General features: G+C 37.5%; 1 pseudogene; it reads right to left on the reverse strand.

Moving 5' to 3' along the window:
• Positions 1-4315: 4315 nt before the first annotated feature.
• On the reverse strand, positions 4316-7584 carry LOC119036665 (dihydrolipoyllysine-residue acetyltransferase component of pyruvate dehydrogenase complex, mitochondrial-like; annotated as a pseudogene).
• Between the last annotated feature and the right edge of the window lie 1524 nt (positions 7585-9108).

Below are 9108 nucleotides of genomic sequence, written 5' to 3' on the forward strand. Positions count from 1 at the left end.
GTGGGAAACACTATGAAGATACCTCAAAAAATTAAAAATGGATCTGCCTTTTGACCCAGCGATTCCACTTCTGGGAATATATCCAAAGGAACCCAAAGCAGTAATTCAAAAGAATGTAAGCACCCTTATGTTTATTGAAGCATATTTACAATCACCAACATATAGAAGCAGCTCAAGTATTCATTAGAAGATAAGTGGACAAAACAATTATGGGATGTTTACATAATGGAATACTACTCAATCATTAAAAAGAAGAAAGTTTTACCCTTCACAACAGTATTGATTGACCTGGAGGTCATTAAGCTAAGTGAAATAAGCCAGTTAGAGAAAGACAAATACCATATGATTTCACTCATATGTGGACTCTAATGAGCAAACTGAACTAACAAGGCAAATGTAGACAGATTCACAGATGGATGACATCTAGTTGGGAGGAAGAGAGGAGATGGAAGGACTGAGTAAAAAGGAAAATGGACTCATGGACATGGACACTAACTGGTGTGGTAATTGCTGGGAACAGGGGGTGTATAACGAGACTAAATTATAAGTGAAAAAATACAATAAAGATTAAATTAAAAAGCCTGGGTGTTTAAGCAATCAACTAATCATCAAAATGGTCATTTTACTTCATTGAGAAACAAAAATAGAATTAATCATACCGTAAAAAGGGTCTTCATTATTTTTGTCCATGTCTTTAGACTAAATTGTAAAGCTAGAAAAAAGTCAAGAAATAATGGTTTGTGTGTTGCATCATAATTAAGGATGATTTTTCTAAATTTTCTCGTACCATCAGAGGATTATCTAGATAGACTTTTAGTCCCAGTTTATAACAAGATCCTAAAGGATGACCAGAGCAGAAGTTCAGAAGATTCTGTATTTTTAAATGTAGAGAACTAATACAAAGAAAGAAAGAAAGAAACAAACAAACAAAAACCAGCTGGAGGTTATATTCGAGAGGAGTGTTAAACTTATTTTTAAAAATTGAGCACACTAGCACTAAATTTTTTTAAATATGCAAAAAAGTTCACAACTTACAACACATCAGTCACTGCATTAGGGATACCATTGTTGCAAATAATAAAAGCCCCAAATATCAACTGAAAAAGAGGTTAGCTATTTCCTCTCATGCAAAGATGATTCTTCTGCTAGCAACTTGTATTCCAACAGAAAAGGGAAAACAGAATTTTGTGTAACTTTTTATCAGGGAAGCATTAAAACTCTCCTTGAAGCTCTTACAGACTTCCAGTTTCATGTCATTGGCCATAACTCTATCACATGATCAAACTTTGCCACTGAGGAACATAAAAATGGTACATACTTTGAGCTGTTCCCCTTAGTTACTTCACCTGAGATATTTTTTGGTGAGAAAGAAAGAGAGCAACAAATGCTGTATTAGACTTGGGTTATCTACCTTATATATCTATTTTAAGTTAATATATCAATAACTATGTTTCTATAAAGCGTATGGCTGTTAAATTGTTACTTTTAGATATAAGGTTTGTTTTATGCAATAAAAGAAAAACTTACTTGGTACAGCAGTTTTTCCAAGGAATTTTAGCCAACAGTACTAGGAGAAATTTTGTGATTTCTATTTCACACTGGGCATATATAACAAGGATCAGAAGATGTAAAAGGAGCCTGGGGTTTTAATAAAACTTTAACTGAGATTCCTTGTAGTGATCAAGGAATCTTTATGCATGTGATCTTCTTGTATAATTTTGACAATAACTACTCTCGTGAAGTAATATCTCCATTGCCTAGCATTTTTAACATCCCATGTTGCAGTGAGCTCTTGCTACCTGGTTCATGGAGAAGATGTCTTCTTGATTCAACTACACTACAATATCAGGTGTGCTTTATTCATTCCCATATCCCTGTATCATCTAGCCAATATTAAACAAAGTATGTTCCTAACATATACTTGTAGAATGAATGGATCTGATGAAAACCAATGTCATTATTGTGTAAACTTGTAATGTTTAGGAAAATTTGTCTGAAGCATGTTTATTATGACTGCTTTACATATTTGTGCGTGATTTTCATATCTCTGTCACCGTAATAGTGTTGGCATCTATTGATAATCTTTTTTCATGAAATTTGATATCTTCCTAGTTTTTGATGAGTATTTTATTATTGAGCATTTGACATTTTTGTATTAGGTTATGAGACACTGAGTCATATTTAAACTTTCTGTGTTGACAGGCTTTCTGTGGCACTGCTCCAACAGAGTAGGGGTTGGATAAAGCTTTCTTACTCCCAGATAGAAATAGAAGTCCAGGTTCCCCATTCATCTTTAATTAATACCCAAGGAGAGGGAGCCCTCTGCTGCTAGGCAGAGGTGGGAGTTCAGGCTCCCCCGAGGGTTCCTCTGATGTTGGACTGCAAGCTGTTTCGTTTCCACTGGATGATGGTGAAATTCCTGATTCTCCAGGAGGTGCCTGCTTCCACCTCAGCATTGAGGGGAAGGAGCCCATTACTGCCGAGTGGCTTGGAAATCTGTGCTCTGTATGTAGTTTGCACTGGCACTGCAGGATGGGAGGTGTTACTACAACTGGTGATGATAGAAGTTTCAGCCTCCTACTTGGTCTTCTCCAGCACCATCAAGACAAGGGATTTAAGGTGTCTTGAAACATATTGGTGAGGAGGAAAGTCAAGACTTTCCACTCAGAATTTTCTAGCATAGACTGGAGTGGAGGTACAGGTTTTTGCTTGGATTTGTTTGTTTGGGGTATTTTGGATGGAATACAGTGGTTATTATACTAATGTTTTGTGTCTTGCTAGGCTACTACTCCTAACCTAGTCTTTTGGACAGAGACCCCTGTTTGTTAGAGCTTTCTTGTCTACACTTATTAACGCTTTCAGGTTTCTGACTTCCCCAGTTTGAAGACTGGTATGTATAAGACAAACACAAAACCCAGGGTACTCATCATCATGGTATTCTTGGTTTCTGAGGTCCGTATCTGGTCCACTTTCTTCCTTGCACCTTAAAAACCCTTCTTATATATTCCGTTTTATTTTTTTTATATATTAATTTTTGTAGTTCGTTGTCCCCCCACCACCCCCACCCCACCCCCCCTAATCTTCCCCTATTATTTTCATCCCCCCCATCTTCTTCTCTCTACTGCCATGTATATTCTCCCTTCTCCTCCTCACTCCACCCCTCCCTCTTTCCCCTCCTTCCGATCTTCATTTATTAGTTATTTTTTTTTTTTTGTAATAAAAATGGGGTTTGTTATTTTTTCTTTCTTTTTTTAAAAAAAGGGAGGAATGAAAATACCAATAGTTGGAGAAGGAGTTTTTATATACAGTGCCTCAGTTGTAGTTGTACTTAGTGGGAGGAAGAACAAAAAGTATGTCTATGCCATCTTCCCAGAAGCAGAATCTCTCCTGGAAGGATGATTTCAAATTTCCAAGTATCAGGATATTTTAGCAGTCTCTAATTTACTGATTTCTATCTTTATCCATTGTACTTGGGAGCATACTATGGATGGTTTAAGTTTTCTTAACTAACTGAACCATATACAGCAAACATTATATTTTGAAGAATAGTTAATTTGCATTTGAAAAGAATGTATACTCTTCTGTTTTTTTTTAAATCCTATATGCATAATCTTTTCTTTGGAGGCAATTGTAGAATTCTGCTCAGAATTAAACATTTGAGTTGTTTAAATACCCACACGAATCTTTTATTCCAAGTGGCTGCTTTATACTTACATCTCATTTCAAGAAAGGAAAACAACCATTTTGAGATTCACAGAAAAATAAATAGCAGTTGAAGAAGTCTAAGAAAATGCTGGCTTTTTAAAAATTTAACTTATTTTCCGTAAAGTTCTCTACCCTCCCCCTCCATGATAAAGCCAAGGTCATGCAAGAGAAAAATTTAAATTAGGGTTAAATTCCAAAATCACGCTTTGATGCCAACTCTTTCTCCAAGAGAACAAATTTTCTTGACTTCTCCTTTCCTCAAATATAAAGAAAACATCTGAGATGATTGAAGTTCAAAATCTCAAGATTTTTATCCAGGTTACTTTTATATACCAGGCTCCATGGGGAACCACAATTCTACCTTTACACTTCCCAGCGGAAGTACTTATCACCAAAGGGCTGGCTATGCCACATGTCCCTTGACTAGGAAAGTACACAGCTTAAAATCTGGTTGTTACTAAATGTGCACAATATTTGGGTGTAACTGTACTTTAAACAAATCAGTAGTGACCATAACAAATAACTGGACAGACTTAAAATAATTTGTTGACTTTGATATAAAAGAACCACTTGTTTAATAACATATTTATATCTTGATAAGAACAAACCACTATGACCTGGAAGAGACTAGAAATTCTTGGGTCAATGATAACAACATGGTGATAGGTTTTTCAAACTCAGGTATTTTCTAAACTCAGAAGCCACTGAGCTCCAACTGCTCCATCCACAACCTGATGATCACAACTGAATGTAACAGACATCAAATCCTCTTTCATCATCTGCTGGCACGAGTCTATTTTTGGAGCATCAATGGCCAAAATACATGCGTGAGGTGGGTGAATAACAGCAGAGAAGTTCTTAATTCCAAACATTCCTAAATTGAAGATCATAAAAGTGCCACACTGGAACTTATGTGGCTATAGTTTACCCTCTCGTGCTTTGCTGAAGAAACATCATTAGCAATGGTTTCCAGCCCCCTTACATGTGCACTAAATACAATAGGTGTGGAGTCCTGCAGGAGTACTGACTGCAACACCGCTACCAACAACGTGATTTTGTCTTGTAACTGCGTCCAGCCAAGAAGGATTTGCTTCAGGAACGTTTTTTATTTTAGTTTTTTTTCTTTTTTTTATTGTTGTTCAGTTATAGTGGTCCCACCTTTTCCCCATTGCTCACCCCTACCTCCTCAATTTCCACCCCCATTGTCCATGTCCATGAGTCCTCTACGTGTGGACTCATGAATAGTTCTCCTTTGGTTGCCCTTCCCCCTGTCCCTCTGGTCACTGTCAGTTTGTTCCTTAGTTCCAAGTCTCTGGTTCTATTTTGCTCATTTGTTTTGTTGATTAGGTTCCACTTACAGGTGAGATCATATGGTTATTCATCACCACTTCACTTATTTCACTCAGCATAATGCTCTCCAATTCCATCCATGCTGTTGCGAAGGACAGGAGTTTCTTCTTTTTTTTTTCTGCTATGTATTATTCCATTACACACACCAAAGCTAAAGCCTTTAGGAGGAAGTCATCAACAGAAATATTGCTTTTCCCTTGTAACATCTAATAAGTTCTTTCCGTACCAACAAAACTTCTCCCATATTGACATCAGTAAAAAGGCAATAATGAAGTATGGTGTGCTCAGATTGCACTGACTCTTGTGCAAAAAGTCGAAGAATGTTGCTGATGGAGATATCTGTGAAGACACCTGTAGGAACTGGCGCCATTCCTGGAGCAGGGGAGGCACAGCAGCTCCTGGAGCAGGAACAGCTCTAGTACGTAAAAAAGAGTTGATGTCCTTCTTGATGATTCTGCCTTCTGGTTCCATCCCTTTTACTTGTCAATCCCTTTTTCTGCTGCCAATTTCTTTGCAAAAGGACTAACAAATAACCTTGTTTGGGGTCCAGCAGGAGGAGCTGGTGGAGTAGCTGATGGTGTAGAGGCTACAGGTTGAGGAATTGGAGGAAAAGGGGTCCCAGGGGGAGGAGTAGTAGGTAGAAGTGTTTGTGGTTTTAAATACATTCCTTCAGTTTGCTTGTAGTCAGTAAATGCTAGCATATCTGCCTCTTTTCCTACAATGATACAGAGCAGTGTTCCTAGAGGGACACTTCTAGTCCTCTTCTGGGATCAGAATTTTTGCCAGGTAACCTTCTTCTTGTACTTCAAAACCTATCATGGCCTTGTCAGTGTCTATCTCTGCCAATAAGTCTCCTTCACTTAGCTTCTCCTTCACTCTCCCCCCATTTCTGAACTGTGCCCGTGGTCATGTCAGGAGAGAGGGCTGCAAGAACCACCTGCATGTGAGTGGGATATGAGTTACAGGAGCCTAAGCAGAGGGTGTAGGTGAAGTAGCAGCAGGGGTTGGTGCTGGGGCTGCTTGTGGGGTAGGTGCAGCTGAGTCCAATGTATAATTTTTAAAGGCCTCAATATCCTCAGGTTTTCAACTGCAATACAGATGATCAATCCATCTGGAACATCTCTGATACCTTCAGGAACAAGTATTGTTACCTTGTAACACTCGTCCAGGCTCTCATATCCAACAGTGGCCTTAATCAGTTTCAACCTCTGCAATTGGTTCACCCTCATTGATTTTTCTCCCGTCCTTTTTCTCCCAATGGGCAATGGTGCCTGCTTGCATTGTGGGAAAAGGGAAGGCAATGGAACCTTCTGATGCAAGGACCGGCGGGGGAGGGGGAGACTACACCAGTGGCAGCTAGACGATCCCAAAAGCCGCTGTGAAAAGCGATTCTGCTGTGTGGCCCACATGCTGGGGTGCCAGCTGCAGAGGGCCCGGCCTCTACAATACCCAGTAGTCACGCTGTTGCAATGAGCAGAGACTCCACCCTCCCGCCGGTCAGTCTGCAGAGCCGGAAGTGGCTCTGTCTCGCACAACCGCTGCCCCCAGCACCCCAAAGCCAGCCTCTTCTGGTTTGGAGTAAAATGTTTTATAAATGTCCACGAGGAAAACTAGTTAATAGTGTAACATAGATTTTCTATGTCCATATTGTTTCCCTGGAAATATGTCAACTACTAAGAGATGTTCTGAAACATCAGTCTCAAATTGTAGATTTCTCTCTTTTTTCAGTCCTCAGTTTTTGCTGTATGTATTTTAAAGCTCTGTTATTAAACACATACACATTTAAGATTATTCTGTCATATTGATAAGCTAATTCATTTATTTTAAAATTTTCCTTATTTTTTCATTTCATATACCTTCATAATATAGCTACATAATATTTTTAAAATTAATGTATTTAAGATACAGTCTTTTCTATCATTTTTAAAAATTGTAGTAAAACTATTATTTTTTTTTTTACCTATTTATAATTAAAGTGAATTTCTGGAAGTCAGTGTTAGGTTACTCCTAGTTCTGTTTCTGCCTTTTATTTGGAGATTTTAGTAATTTATAATCAATTTACTTTTTGATACTACTGGGCTTAAATACCATATTTTCAGACTATAAGACACACGTTCCCCCCAAATTTGGGAGGAATAATGGTTGTTAATGCTGCTGTTGAATTCTGTTTACATGTACATTGGTGAAATATTATGTTATTTATGTTATTAAATATTTTACCACATTTTTTGCTTCAAAATTTTTTTCTTCTTTCCTTCCCTAAAACCTAGGTGAGTCTTATGGTCTGAAATATATGGTATAATATGTTGCGTTTATTTTCTTTCATTGTACTTTTTTTTGTCTTTTCCTGGATTCTAAGAAGTTGATTTTATTTTAAAAATCATTTTATTTGCCTTATTGGCTATTACCCATACCCGTTGGCTTGTTTTCCTTCAGAAGTTGCTCTAGGACGATGCTCATTGAGATCGGGTCTGGGGGCATTTTGTGGTCTTCAAGACGCTTCCATGGGGTCAGCAATATCAAAGGCATGTTCATAATAACACACCTGCGTGAGTGTGTTTCCTTGGTATAACAATCTTGTGTTTATATGAAGCAAAATGCTTCGTGCAGACTTCTCATTTTATCATACAGAATGTAAGAAGACATGTAACCAGGTCCACATTTCTTAAATAAGTGTTTCTGCAGATTCATGAAAGAATTTTAAAGTGAAACTTGTATGTATTTTTCCTCTAAATTTTTGACTTTGAAGAATATTCTGACAACTACTACAGTTGGGAGTCACTGTCTTGGTGCCGGCAGTTTTGCTCATCATTGCTTTTGCATTACCAGGGTAACTGTCAATCCAGTGAAAGAGACGAATACTGTCTTAATAGCATTATGAAAGTAATTTTCACCTGCCAGTCTCCCTAAAACTATATTGGGGACTTAGGGTAACAGGGAAGCATATTTTTAAAATTGCTGTTATATGGGGAATCCAAAGAACTACTCTACATGTGGCAATACAGCTGGTTTGTTCAGACATTCTGCTAAGTGCAAAATACCAGGCACAAAAGAATAAATACTACAAATGCATTTATAAACATTTAAAAATATATAAAACTAATATTATGATGATGAAGTGAAAATTATGGCCACTGTTTGAGATTGTAATGACTGAGAGGTAACATGTGGAACATTTCTTAAGTGCTGGTAATATTCTATTTCTTTTCTTTTTTTAATCCTCACCTGAGGACATGCTTATTGATTTTAGAGAGAGGGAAAGAGAGAGGGAAAGAGAGAGGGAGAGAGGCAGAGGGAAAAACATCAATATGAAAGAAACATCTGTTGCTGCCTTTTTTGTGCACCCCAATGGAGGAATGAACCCACAACCCAGGTATGTGACCTACCTGGGAATCAAACCTATATCTTCTCAGTTTATAGGACGATGCTCCGACCGAGTCATACCAGCCAAGGGCTATTTCTTAATCTGAGTGGGGGTTACATATGTGTGCTCATTTTTTGTGGTTATCAGTCAAATGCCATATTATGATCTATACATGTTTTGTATATATTTATGTTAAAAGTATATTATAAACAATTAAAATTTAATTTTTTAATTTTTTGCGTTATCTCAATAGTGATTTTAGGGCACGATCTAAATAGCAAACCAGGTGTGTTTGATGCACACCATGCTACAATGTATAAGGACAGGTGTAACAGACCAGATATTCATCGTAAATAAGGCAGATCTCAAACACAGGACTAAGAAAGGACAGAGGGATGCCCAGAACAAAAATTATAATATTATTACCTAAACTAAAATGCACCAGAATGAACATACACAATTTATATAAACATGTGCAGGCAAAAGGATGTACATTAGATATATTACAATGGTTGTCCACAGGGGGAAGAAAATGAGAGAGAGAGAGAGAGAGAGAGAAATTAAAAAAAATAATTTAACACATAGAAAGAGGAACTTAATGTAAACTGATGATATGTCATGAACTAGGCAGTAAGATTTACTCAATGTTCTGGACAACTCTTCACAACAGTGTCCCCTTTCTCTGTGAT

This window comes from Artibeus jamaicensis, unplaced genomic scaffold (genome assembly GCF_021234435.1).
Source record: "Artibeus jamaicensis isolate MK-2021 breed Jamaican fruit bat unplaced genomic scaffold, CSHL_Jam_final contig_588, whole genome shotgun sequence".
Lineage (NCBI taxonomy): Eukaryota > Metazoa > Chordata > Mammalia > Chiroptera > Phyllostomidae > Artibeus > Artibeus jamaicensis.